Source organism: Canis lupus, chromosome 12 (genome assembly GCF_011100685.1).
Source record: "Canis lupus familiaris isolate Mischka breed German Shepherd chromosome 12, alternate assembly UU_Cfam_GSD_1.0, whole genome shotgun sequence".
Classification (NCBI taxonomy): Eukaryota; Metazoa; Chordata; class Mammalia; order Carnivora; family Canidae; genus Canis; species Canis lupus.
This window is the reverse complement of record NC_049233.1, coordinates 29,231,252-29,246,103: the sequence shown is the minus strand read 5'-3', so window position 1 is coordinate 29,246,103 and position 14,852 is coordinate 29,231,252. Positions and strand designations below refer to the sequence as shown.

The following is a 14,852-nucleotide window of genomic DNA, read 5'->3' as shown; positions in this document are numbered from 1 at the left end:
AGAAAGACTTCTGTGTAAAGAGATTTCTATTTCTCAGCTATAAAGTTAAAATGACCTAGATTTAAAATATCATCTTAAATTAAACCTTGGAGGCTACAGCACATGGTTACTCTTGCTTGTGCAATAAAGTGACTATCTTTGGACCAAATAATGTAATTTAAAGAGTCATTATTGTCATAAGGCCCTAACTTCTAAACACATTATCTTGAGAACTGGAGGGCTATGAGTGTTATTAAAAGGGGGCATAAGTTGTATAGAAATTGGAAATATTAAATGAAAATTTAGAGTCTCAGTGTCCTAATCATTAGAGTCAAGTGAAACTTACAAAAGATATAAGGCTGGTGCTATAGCACCTATGCTCCTTGCCCCCAATCAAACTGATATTTGGCTTTATGTTTTTATAAACTATAAATTCAGTTGATTCTGTTAGGGTTTTATTTAGTTTGCTTGAGTAGTTGTCCCTTATTTTGAAAAAAATTCTTTATAATTCTTTAAAATTATCTTTTAAATTCTCTTAACAAAAGAAAAATTCTCAAAAGAAATCAAAATTTCTCAGAATTGAGTTGCTAAATTATATAGATATATTTTTAGATTACACAGTAATCAACAATAGCATTTTTTGTAGTGATGAATCAAGTGCTCAAACTTAAGCTACATGGTTCTTACCTTCTAGGAGGGGTTCTAAAGAATCATGTTTCATAATTTGAATTCATATTAGGTGCTTAATCACAAGACTCTTAAAAATCCTCTATTAAAGCAGAAAATGATAGCCATATGTAAGGAAAGGATACACCACAGTTTAGCTCAAATTGTATAATATGTAGAATATATGTGAGTTTTTTTTTTTTTTTCTTAAGTCCAATTTAAGGGGTTCCTGGGCAGCTCAGTCAGTTAAGTGTCTGCCTTCTGCTCTGGTCATGATCCCAGACGACTGGGATCCAGGCCTGTGTTGAACAGAGACTGCTTCTCCCTCTCCCTCTACGCTCCCTTGCTGCTCCCCTACGACTTGTGCTCTCCCTCTCTCACTCACTCACTCTCTCTCTCTCATAAATAAATAAATAAATAAATAAATAAATAAATAATAAAATCTAATTTAAATATCAGCATTACATTTTAGTTGTAGTTCTGCACTTCAATGTGGTAATCATGTTGATGTCACCTTTGAATAGATTTTTAATGTAAACTGCCATTTCAAGCTAGTCAATGAAACCTAATGCAAATTACCTCAGGTGATAGAAAAACAAAAAACAAAAACCTTTGTGTTTCTTTTTCCATTTAGTAATTGATAACTTTTACCTCTATTTTTCTAGTGAAATGCTGTGCCTTCTAAACTTTGAAAATATCATTCTAATAATTCTCCAGTATTTTAGCATTTGAAGAAAAACTAAAGTTTTATTCATGGAATAGAGCTTTTATGTCATGCAATGGTATAAAATGTTTTGATAGCACCTGTTCTTATTTTATAACTCTACTTTGTTATAAAACCACCTAAAATGTTACCTGGATAATAATTTTACCTCTAAATATCACAACCATGAAAAACCAGATGATTTTACATTTACAATTTATATCATATAGAAAAGAAGTAATTAAAATATTTGATATCTAAGGATAATTTCTTTGAAGGAAGACATTTTTAGGTATTTCTGTTTAAGGAACTTGTAAATAGTAGTGTTTGAGAAACATAGCTTCATATAAAAGCAGAAGGGCTTGACAATATGTTTCTAAAATTTTTCATATATATATATAATTTCCTCCAATTTTAATGTATATGTTTACATATATAGATATATCTTTAGATAACTAGAATATGAATTTATTAATATATAGTAGAATATTCTCAACATGGTTTCATTTTAATTTTAGTTTATGTAGAACAGCATATCACAGAATAAGGGTAAAGTTTCAAGACAAGATAGCCTAAGATCTAACCCATATCCATTGTTAAGCCTCAGTATCCAACTGCATCTTATTACAGAGCTATTGTATATATTAAATAAGACAACTGTGTCTCTGACAATATCTGTTTATTAATGCCAATTTTTCCTCCCTTTCTGTATTAACATTCATTTACTCTAGAAGTATCTTTTGGAATTCTAGTCTGTAATTTGCCCTCTAATAGAACTGATGCATAAAATTTTCCTTTAGTTCTGAAAATAAACAGTTCCTAATATCTCATTAAAGTATTTTAGTTATTTATTCAACTTGAAAATTTTATTCAGAAGTAAAAAAAAATATTTAGAAGAGACAAATTTGTATTTTTTTATGTTAGTGAAGCAAATTAACAAAAAAATATTTTATTTGTTATATATGCCACTTGGTAAAAATCTGAGGGCAAACAAAAGTTATTCATATTGATAAAAATTTTAATTACATTTTTTTTGTGTGGATACCTTCGGACCAGATTCTAAATCAAGGATTCAGTTCAGGCAATTTATGGGAGGTGCCAGAGTAGGAGAAGAACCAAAAACAGGTAAGGAAAGGCAATGATAATGACTGGTTACATAGTGGAATATGAAGAATACTCCTACATATATAATCCTCAGTATTACTAATGAAGAGGTATGGAAGCTGGTGCATTTATATACATTCACTGACCACTCAGTGATTAAGGATTTCCCACATTGGGAACATCTCAAAACACATCCTGAGGACAGATCAATGCAAAAGGTATAGATGCTGGCTCTTGGAAGTCAGGCTGACATACATGGAAGTGGTTAGATGCTACTTCCGCTACACTGACTGAATCTACTATAAATGCTACTAAAAAAAAAAAAAAAAAATCCAAGTACTTTAAAGTATAAATCTAGGTACTAGGCATTCAAAATAATTTAAATTTAATATTATATGTTTTAAAAACTGAGTTGGATAAGAAGTTTTATTACTCAAAAAACTTTAAGATCATATATATTTCATTTATTTATTTATTTTAGAGAGAGAGAGAGAGCATGTGTGAGTTGTGGGGGCATGAAGGACAGAGGAAGAGGGAGAGAGAGAATTTTAGGCAGGCTCCCTGCCCAGAACTAAGCCTACCATGGGAGTGATCTCATGACCCTTGAGATCATGATCTAAGCTGAAATCAAAAGTTGGATGTTTAACCAACTGAGCCACCCAGCACCCCAAGATTATATATATTTTATTAAAATAACAGAATAATAATTGTGTTTTTTTATAAAGACTAGAAAATATAGATAAGGAAAGTCAGAAAAGTGTGGACATAATACTACGAAGAGATAACCACTGTTAACTTTTTAGGATATATCAATATTTTTTCTAGTACGTATCTATATTGCTAACTATAATAGGTATTTAAAATTATTTTTATTCAAGTGTAATTAATATACAGTTATATTAGTTTCAGGTAAATAATATAATGATTCAGCACATAATATATAATCCATGCTTTCTACTTGGTAGCATCAAAGTTCCAAAAAAGACAAGAAAGTCCCAGTTCATAAAGACTTTTCAAGCTTTAGCTTACGTCATAATTGCTAATGTTCTATAGAATAAAACAAGTCACAAAACCAGCCCAACATTAATGTGAGATGGTACAATTAAAGAGGATGAATAGCAAGAAGGTAATAAAATATTATAAAATACTATCCTATATAATTCAATAAAAAACCTATTCTTAAGAAACTCACAGTTTAGTGGAAAGGAGAGAGATAGGGATGACTGGATGGCTCAGTGGTTGAGTGTCTGCCTTCAGCTCAGGACGTAGGTCCTGGAGTTCTGGGATCCAGTCCCACATCGGGCTCCCCTCAAGGAGCCTGCTTCTCCCTGACTATATCTCTTCCTCTCTCTGTGTCCCTGATGAATAAATAAATCTTTAAAGAAATTTTTAAAAAAGGAAAAAAGGAAAGGCAAGAAACAAAAACATAGTGTAACTTTAAAAAGTTATCATAGTAAAGTTATTGAAACTGACCAAGATGGCCATATCATTCTCTTTAGCTCGACTAAACTTACACAGCTTTCTTTCTGACTATAGGCTTCCTGAATTCACTTTCCTTAGAGCATTTACTTTAGAAAATTTGCAGTTGTAAATTCTTTCTCTGATCCTTTTAGATATCAATCTTCTCTCAGTCTCTTGCCAGTTTTACAACACAGGAATGTCTTTATCAAGGACATCCCTTTGAAATGTAATCATCAAAAACCAAACAAAAACCAAAAAACAAAAAAAACCCTGATCTCCGTGGAAGAATAGGAGCCTAAATTCCATAAGCATCAATTAGCATAACACAGATGATCTAATGACATTAACCAATCTTCCTCTTAACTTCCTTCAGTACTTTTTCACTGCTCTCTTCAGCACTAAAAAATTCCTTCTTTTGTTTCAGTAGAGCTCAGTATATCTCCCTGATTGCAATTGCAATAGTCTTCCTTTCTTAACTTGTCCAGTACATTTTTCTTGGCAGAACCAAGAAGGAAACTTTAATCTGTCACAGACAGAGGAGTCAACTATGAATCAGGAAAGATTTCTGGTGTAGGTATTGCCGGAGTTCATTGCTTATACTTTGGACTACCTTGGAAACAAGATATGATCTTTCCCTTGAGAGAATCTATTGAATAATGTCTGGGTTTCTTAATTTTCCACAAATAAAGAAGCAATGATCTGAAGTTTAAAGAAGATATTGCATAATTCTATCTTAATACTTTCACTCAAATCTTATGAATTAAAAAAAAAATCTTGTGAATTACTTTGCATTTTCATAGGTATCTTGATACTAGTAATGGTATATCTTCACAGGGGAACATGCATTTAATTTCCTTAATATTTATTATAAAATTGGAAATTGATACTCTAGCATTCTAATCATACTACTATGAATTTTGATAATAAAAGAGGTTAGAATGATGCTTCAACAATTTTGTAAGAGCAGATTTTCTAAGAGTGCTACAAACTTTCTCAAAACTAATCCATTCTTTAATATGAGGTTGAATTTTTTCCCCTGATGCTAATTAATTTTGATGTTGAGAAATTCCATATTCCATGTGGCTATGGTCTGTATTTTTGCATCCCTGCAGAAGTCATATGTTGAAATCCTGATACCCAAGGTGATAATATTAGGAGGAGGGGACTTTAAAAGGTGGTTAGCTTATGATGGTAGAACTGTTATGAATGGGACTAGTACCCTTATAAAAGAGACCTTATGGAGCTCCCTAGTCCCTTCCACCATGTGAGTACCCAGTGAAAAGGTGCCATCTAGGAAATGGGCCATACCAAACATTGAATCTTCTGGCACCATGATCTTGGACTTTCCAGTTCCTAGAACTGTGGAGAAATAAATTTCTGTTGTTTATAAACAACCTAGTGTACAGTATTTTGTTATGGCAGTTCAAAGGGACTAAAATAAAATATTTTAAGAATATTAATAGCCTTAAAGACAGATACAGATGTTGTGTTTTATCTACCATATTTTGTGTTTATTTGTTTTTGTTTGTTGTTGTTGTTTCATGTGTAGGATTTGGTGATTCATCACTTATTTACAATACCTAGTGTTCATCACAACAAATACCCTCCTAATATCCATCCCCTGTTTAGTCCATCCCCCCAAGCAAACCTCAGGTTGTACTCTATAGTTAAGAGTCTGTTTTATTGTTTGCCTCTCTCTCTTTTGTTTTTTTTTTCCCCCTGTGTGCCTCTGTTTTATTTCTTAAATTTCATATGTGAGTACCATCTTTTAAACACATACTGAATTGTTTATACTGATTTCTGCTTGACACATTCATGTCATTTCTTAGTTTTGTCATATTCCTGTGTTGTTGAATTAAACCTTACTCTTCTAATATTGATTGCAACACAGTATTTCTAGATTATATTTCCTACTGTTAAACCTAAGAAACTTATATATATATATATGACTATGTCATTGGTTTATACCTTTTTTATATTAAATTTTTTAATCTTTAAGTTTCAGTGTTAAGCCAAAAGTACAAAATGCATGGAGAATATTTCCACCACTATCAATGATGGGTAATAAACTTCAGTAATGGTTTTTTTTTTTTTTTTAGAATTTCAGAATATCAAAATCCATCTAAATATGGACACAACATATTAGTTTTTTAAAACATTTACTCTAATTTCTCCCATGATTATTTTCCTATTACGGTTTATTTTCTTAACTTCATTGAATCAATTCTGTTAATGTATTTTTTGAGAAAACAATATAGAATTATATAATGAATTCTTTTTGTCTAAATCTCAGTTACTGCACACATCCTACAAATATCATACATATTATAAAGAAGAGTAAGTGAACCACCATTGTCCATATCTACAAGTTAAAGAGAGGATTGAAATCACTATTGCCTTCAATTCATAGGTAATAAAAAACTAGAAACAAGGCAGAGTCATTCAAGGGCATTACTGGTGCAGAGAATCTGGTATAGATTTCATAAAAAAGAGGAGAGGACAGGGGGATCAATAATGCAGAAAACACATGAAAATAACTCCAAAATTTCCCTAAGTGGAAAAATGTTAAAAACAATTCTGAGATATGGTGGTTAAAACACCAAATACTGTAAGAATGAATAGTAATTTTAAGAAATATATTATCTTCTGGATAAAAAGGAGATGACCGGGGAGGAGTTGGCATCGTTTGGAAGCTTGCTGGTAATGCATGAAAAGAAGAAACAAATGAGAATTAGGGATCTTGGGGATTCTTGGGTGGCTCAGTGGTTTGGTGTCCGCCTTTGGCCCAGGGCATGATCCTGGAGTCCCGGGATGGAGTCCGGGATGGAGTCCGGGATGGAGTCCCACATCAGGCTCCCTGCATGGAGCCTGCTTCTCACTCTATCTGTGTCTCTACCTCTCTCTCTCTCTCTCTCATTCTCTCTCTCAAATGCTTATGTCTCCAGCTCCTCCCACCCCCGTGTCTCTCATGAATAAATAAATAAATAAAATCTTTAAAAAGAAAAAAGAAAATTAAGGATCTCAAAGTAACCAAAGAAAATCAGAAAACACTAATCCTTTCCTCTCCAAAATTACTAGTTTATTTGTTGAGATGTTCATCCTTATACATGCCAATACCGACTATTGTTGATCAAAGAAAATATATGACATTTCATAACAAAGAGAATATATTAGGCAATGTCTATAGGAAGATACTAAATGAAGAAAGTCAGATCAAACATTTCAGCTGACAAAAATACTCGGGAAAGCAATCATTGGGGATGATGCATGGCTCAGTTGGTTGAGTGTCAGACTCTTGACTTTGGCTCAGGTCATGATCTCAGGGTCATGAGATCAGGCTCCATGCTCAGCAGGAAGTCTGCTTGAGATAATCTCTTTCCCTCTCTCTCTCTCTGCCCCTCCCCCTATCTTTCTTTCTCTCTCTAAAATAATTAAATAAATCTTAAAAAAAAAAAAAGGAAGAGCGGGCAGCCTAGGTGGCTCAGCAGTTTAGCGCCTGCCTTCAGCCCAGGGCGTGATCCTGGAGTCCCAGGATCGAGTTCCACATCAGACTCCCTGCATGGAGCCTACTTCTCCTGCCTGTCTCTGCCTGTGTCTCTGTCTTTGTCTTTCTCTCTCTGTCATGAATAAATAAATAAAATCTTAAAAAAAAAAGAAAAAAAGAAGAGCAATGTGAAACACAATACTTAATTTGCAGAATGAAAATAATTTGCAGAAAGACAAAATATAGGAATACATGAAACAAGAGTTGACTAAAGTCATGAAAGCAATTGGGGCATGAAAAGCAGAAGAAACTCCTTGCTGAAACAAAATTAAATTCAAAGTGCATGAGGGAAAGTGGTTCCCACTAAAAATGCAACAAAGGGTATTGAAAGAAAACAGTCAAAAACCAAAAAAAGAAAATGTCAGAAATGTTGGAATAAAGAAGTATAAGAAATTAGAGAATTACTGTCAGATTTAAATGATTGACAAAGAAATTCCTACATACATACAGTTAACATCTCTGAAAAAGAAAAAAAAAATAATAAAACAGAAATAGTATTTAAAATGTAACATGATAAATTTTCAGAAATACATTAAAACATTGGAATCTACCAATAAACAGACTCATCGTGTAACTGAAAATCCTGATCCCAAATACTAAGACATATTCTTACAGAATTTCTTGGATCTGGGCAAAAAGATCAAGAAATTGAAATGGAAGGAAAACTATGGTGGTCCCAAATGCTCAAAAAAAAAGCAGACAAATGAGACAATAGAACAATTTGAGATTTAAAAAATCTCAAGGAAATAAATTTTGAGCCAAGAGTTTTATATAAAGTAAACTATCCTAAGATGCCAAAACGATTGTACTAGACTTATAAAAACACAAGAATTCAGGTAATATCATATACACAGATTTTCCAGAAAAATCTACTAGAAAACTTCACCCAAATTATACTGATGAGACTTTTGCAGGTCTCATAATGAGGATTGGATATATTTAATTATACAGCTAAAACTAAAGTAAAAGTAAAAATAAGTGCAAGAATAGTATGTTAACATTTTTTTGATCTACCAAGGTAGAAATAACACATATACATTGGAGAAGGGAGAATAGATAAAGCTGAAGAAGCTTGCTGATAAAGTGCTAAGAAAATAAGTGGGACAAGGAATAAATTGCTAGCATTTAAATTTAATAAAGAGAAGCCCGAGTAAAGAAATAAATTACTATAAAAATCATAAAAAGTATAAATATTAAGGAAATCACTAGAAAATTAGAATGGAAAATAATGATAAAAGCAATATAAAAATAATTTAAAAAGTCAACAAACTATAGTCATACTGATACAATAATCTATATAGTAAATACAACCTAAAATAGTATCACAGAACTGAGCCCAAACATAGCAGTCATATCAATCAATGTAAATAGATATAATACTCACTAAAATAATTAAAAAAAACAAAACAAAACAAAGCCAATATCAAGTCCAAGCTATATACAAGGTATACAAACAAATCAAAACAAAGTTATTTAGAAAGGCTAAAAACAAAGGGATGGGCAAAAGTATATCAGCAAATACAAATATAAAAAGAGCAAGGTTGTCAAGAAATATGAAGAATTCAATTTTATTCTACTTCAAAGTTAACAGATTATTTTGCCAGTCCCATGCATGCTGGAGGAAGATGTATACTCCTGGGTCACAAAGGACATTATTATTCACAAGTTAGAAGGCGGCACAAACTTAACTTTACATTGATTCTCCTGGACTCTCAAGCTCCACAGAGGTTTGGTAAAGCAACTTAAGTGGATGCTACATAAGCAGAGTCTGTGTATTACAGCAAATAAACCCTGAATCTAGGAAGCTGAGGCTTTTATCATGAACTGCAACTAAGCCTATCTGCCCTTTGCCTTATAAGAGACATAGTCATTATACTAGACAGTAATGGGACCGGTCTTTTGTTTGAGGAACAGACATATTATCATTCAAAGTTTAGTATACAAACATATTATTTTAATCACTCCTTTGATAAAGGAGGGATTCCTGATCTAGGGATATGGGGATGGTCGGACACACTTATAATACTGAGCAGATAAGACCAACAGCAGTTTATTTAGCACATTTACTACCAGCTTATAGAAGTACAAAACATGACACTCAGGGCCCTGTGGGCCTGCAGCCAGAACAGAGGACAAACAGAGGCTGTGGAAGGCTGACTCTGACACCTCACCAAAGAAGATATCTAAGTGGCAAATAAGCATATGAAAACATGCTCCATAACTTCTGTTATCAGGGAAATGCAAATTACAGTAAGATAACACTACATACCTATTAGTATGGCCAATATCTAAAACAGTGACAAACCAAACACTGGCAAGGATATGGAGCAGCAGGGAATCTCATACATTGCTGGTGGGAATGTAAAATAGTACAGTCATTTTGGAAGACAGTTTCTTCTGTCTAGTGGTTTCTTCTAAAACTAAAAATACTCTTACTATATGATCCAACTATTTTGCTTTTTTGTTTTTACCCAAAGTTGAAAACTTATGTCCGCATAAAAACTTACACATGGATATTATAGCAGCTTTATCAAGATTACTAGAAATTGGAAGCAACACATGTCCTGCAGTAGGTGAGTGGTTAAATAAATGCTGGTGTATCCAGACAAAGGAATATTATTCAGCATTACAAAGAAATGAGTTACCAAGTTATGAAAAGGCATAAAAGATCCTTAAATGTGTACTACTAAATGAAAAAAAAGTAATTTGAAAAGGCCATATACCGTATGATTCCAAATATATGACATTTAGAAAAGCAAAAACTATGGAGACAATAAAAAAAAAAAATCAGTGGTTGCCAGAGGTATATTTGGGGTAGTGGGATGTGGGAAGAGAGATGAATAGATAAAGCACAAAGGAATTTTAGGACAGTGAAAAATACTCTGTATGATACTATAATGATGTATATATGTCATTATACATTTGTCCAAACCTATAGAATATACAATACCAAGAGTAAACTCTAATATAAACTATGGATTTTGGGTGATTATGGATATGTCAATGCAGGTCCATTCCTGGTAAGAAGTCTCATTCTGATAGTGATGTTGATAATGAAAGAAGTAGTGGGAGTATATAGGAAATCTGTATTTTTCCTCAATTTTATTGTAAACCTAAAAATGATTTAAGAAAAAAGCTTACTTAAAAAATTAGGTTCCTAAAGATTAAAATTCATAGGGGAACTGTAACATTTATGATACTTCATGGTTAACTACACAGCCACCATCTTCATCTAGATGTAAGGTGAAATAGAAGGAACACAGAAGGAATGAGATTACACATATCACTTTATGGCCTAAAAAGATTAATTAAAGAAAAAGTAAGGAGAATGAATATCGAAACCAAAAATCTATACTTCTTGCCATATGTTTCAAAAATTAAAACTGTAATAATGGGCAAGAAACCTTCAAATGTGAATAGAACATTCAAGAAAATTGACCACAGACAGGTCACATGTGCATGTATGTGTGTATACACACACACAAACACACACACACGCATTTCCTAAAAAAAGAAATAGTACAAAATTGTCCTGTAACAAAGTAGTAATACTAGAAATTGTTAACAAAAGCAAGCAAACATAGGGTGCCTGGCTGGCTCAGTCAGTAGAACATGGAACTCTTGATTTCTGGAGTGTGAGTTCTAGCCCATACTGGGTGTTGAGACTACCTAAAAATAAAATCTTAAAAAGAAAGAAAGAAAGAAAAAAGAAAAGAAAAAAAAAAAAAGCAAACAAAAAACAGGAAAATTTTCTCACCTAGAAATTGAAAAGCCTTTATTTAAAACTATTGGTTGACAAAAAAAAAAAAAAAAAAAGCAAAGAAAATCATTCATTACATCAAAGTTTTAAATCTTTTAAGGAGTATTGAGTTGTACCATATTCTCTTAAAATTTTTATTTTCTGATATGCAAATCTAATAGAGCTTTCTATACTTCAGATTTTAAGATTCATGTGTTGTCTTTGTGATCCTGTAGAAACAATGGCAAAAATTAATCTCTTTTTTAAGGAATGAGTTTGCTAAATTTATCATTTTAGAATTCCTATATTTTCTAACTCACTATGATTTAGCTATATATTTTTTTCAGCTTCTATCAAAGGAAATAAAAACTATAATTATAAAGTATTTTGGAATGATGTAATCAAAGGAAATGTATGCAATACATTTTTCCATTATTAAATAGTTACATATAATTTATAAGAAAAAATATCTCAAACACAAGGAAATAAAAATGGGGAGAATAAAAAGAATAGATTATGGTGTATAAATAATAAACATAAGAACCTGATACATTAATATCAGGCATAGTAGATATTAAGCAAAACAAATGATTTAGGATAAAATTTTCACTATATAATGTAAGCAAGTAGATACAGAAATTAAAATTACCTGATATGCTTCAAGAAATCATAAAGCCAAAATCATAGTGGGAGAATATGACATATTTTTCTAAGTATATGTTAGAATAATCAGACAAAGTAATCTTGATACCTCTAAAATAGTAATATCCATCAAGACCTGACATGAAGCATTTGGTGCCTAAAATTAACACATCAGAATTTTTAAGTCCCTCTTCTATTATTTCCTGGACTGGCACCAACTTTATTTTATCATCATTATCTACATATTTGTGAGAGTTTTTTCCACTCATTTTATTTTATTTATTTTTTAAAAAGTTATTTATTTATTTGACAGAGAGAGAGAGCACAAGCTAGGGAAGTAGCAGAGGGACAGGGAAAAGCAGGCTCCCCACTGAGCAGGGAGCCCAACATGGAGCTCCATCCCAGGACCCTGGGATTATGACCTGAGCTGAAGGCAGACACTTAACCAACTGAGCCACTCAGGTAGCCCCCTCATATTTTAATATTAGGAAATATTTAAAAATTTTAAATATTATGAAGATATATTTTAAATATTTGAGGATATATTTCAAATATCTTGAAACATTTGAAAGGGCCTTTTTAAGAATGATTCTCTTTATGTTAATTTTACCTGGAACACATACATGCAAGTATAAATTTAATACATGAGTAAAGTTTTCCCCATTTAAATTTGCTTGATATAATACATTTTTCCAACTGAAACCTCTTTTATGCAAATAAATTTTTACTCTTCATTTAGTATCATTTTTCAGACTCATATTTATTTTTTGAATTTATAATTTGCATTTTTAGAAATGGGAATACTGTTCTTTTGATTTCACCAGCTTAATTTATTTCATTTCAAATCTTTCCCTCTTCCAATTTTAGTGGATTTGTATCTTTTTTCCTTACCTGAAGAATCTTCTACTTTACAACTTTCTTTTTTTTCTTTTAAAGATTTTATTTATTTATTCATGAGAGACAGAGAAAGAGAGAGAGAGGCAGAGGAGAAGCAGGTTCCATGCAGGGAGCCTGATGTGGTACTTGATCCTGAGACTCCAGGATCACACCCTGGGCGGAAGGCAGTTGCTAAACCACTGAGCCACCCAGGGATCCCCTACAACTTTCATCTTGGATACTCCCTCTCCCACCACCATTTTTTTTCCAAAAAAAAAAAGTAATTTTCATCCTGGCATAAAAATTATCTTTTGTTTTCTTTACTAAATTATGCTTAAGAGTATATTTGTGCTCACACTATGCAAAGTCAAAGAAGCCAGTCACAATAGGCCACATACAGTAAGATTCTATTTATACAGAATGCCCAGAATAGGCAATTTCACAGTCACAGAAAGTAGATTAGTGATTGCCATGGAATGAGAGAAGGAAGAGAGGAAAAGATAGTGCTAATGGGTATAAGGTTTCTTTTGAGGATGATAAAAATGTTATGAAATTAGGTACTGGTGGGCAGCCCCAGTGGCTCAGCGGTTTAGCACTGCTTTCAGCCCATGACATGATCCTGGAGACCTAGGATCGAGTCCCATGTTAGGCTCCCTGCATGGAACCTGCTTTTCCCTCTGCCTTGTACCTCTGCCTTTCTCTGTATCTTTCATGAATAATAAATTTTATTAAATTTTATTTATTTATTTATTTATTAAATAAAATAAATTTTATTTATTTAATAAAATTAAAAAGAAAAATTAGGTACAGGTGATGATCATCAAGTTGTGACTATACTAACAACCAGTGAATTTCATACATTAAAAGGGAGAATTCTATGTAAAGGTATATCTTAATAACATTGTGTGTCTATGTACTTGTGCATACACATTTTATAGAATTTTGATAGGTAGAACAGCCAATTAAGAATATAAAATCTTAGGTCAGTTTTGCTATCTGAAATGACATTTCCTCAGAGTTTCTATATCTAAGAACTTTGAAGACCCACCAGAGTCCATCCATTTGAAATGGAGGCTAGATCTCTTTGGTGGATACTGCAAAAACATCTCAAATAAATACAATAGTTACTAACCTAATTGTCAAAAGAACACAAGCACTTGCCATCACCAAAGTAACTATAAACTGGAGAAAAGGCAATATAAAGATGTTTTGAAATCTGTTACAGTATACCCAATATTCCCACATGTTCCCCTATTTTAGAGTATAGGATTGAGGAGGCCAAATTCTGACCCCTCAGTCTATTGTACAGTGCATCCACTAAGTCTATGGTCCCACTCCTTGTTATTTCCCTGAACCTCAACTGAAATGAAATACTTAGCAGCTTGGACAGAGCCCACACAATGGCTTTTTGACTGAAGGATAATTTACATAGAGAAGGCCAAGTAGAAATCCCTGTAACAGTTTTGTGTTCTTATGAGAATAAATACACATCATAAATAATTTTAATAAAACTTAGAAATCAGTAAATACTATAAATTTGGTGTATACTAAGGAAATCTAAGGTAGTATCACTCTGAATCTCATCCTTTAGCAATCATTATTTTAAACTATATTTACTCACTTTAATGTACATGATTATTTGCTGATATGTTTTAACTGTGTGGATTTTATTTTAATTTAGAATTGATCTAAATTTAATATTTCTCTACCCAGGGAGTAGGGGAAAAAAGCAGAAAAGCAAGGACATTGAGAATTGCTTCTTTGATTACATGTCCTCCTCTGCATCATTATTTTAAGTTGTTGGATGCATTCAATATTTAGTTATTATGCTAAATTACTAGAATTGTCCTGATTCTGACTATAAATTCTTATAAGGTCACTCATTCACTCTTGTTTTTATGCATTGTCTAATACCTTTGCATTTCTCTTCAGCAATATTATGTTATATGCTTTTCACTCCATTGCTTCTACTCCTGATCACAATGAACTCACTCATACTACATCACCTTTAATTTTCCTGACCCTTCATTGGGTCCCAATTGGGTCCTAAAATAATAGATAGCACATTCACTGCCTGCTAGGAAACTCGAGATTTCCTGGTGTCTCTACCAGGCTGTAACAATATAGATTCCTAACTT

The 14,852-nt window shown here is 32.4% G+C and overlaps 1 long non-coding RNA gene across 2 annotated transcripts in view; it reads left to right on the top strand.

The window, feature by feature from the left end:
* Positions 1 to 3,520: 3,520 nt before the first annotated feature.
* The window catches only part of LOC111098303, a 24,294-nt gene continuing 12,962 nt past the window's right edge, over positions 3,521 to 14,852 (top strand). For both annotated transcript variants that reach the window (XR_005367898.1, XR_005367897.1), the window contains exons 1-2: positions 3,521 to 3,578; positions 9,935 to 10,030. This is a non-coding gene — a long non-coding RNA (uncharacterized LOC111098303). The remainder of the gene's footprint in view (positions 3,579 to 9,934; positions 10,031 to 14,852) is intronic.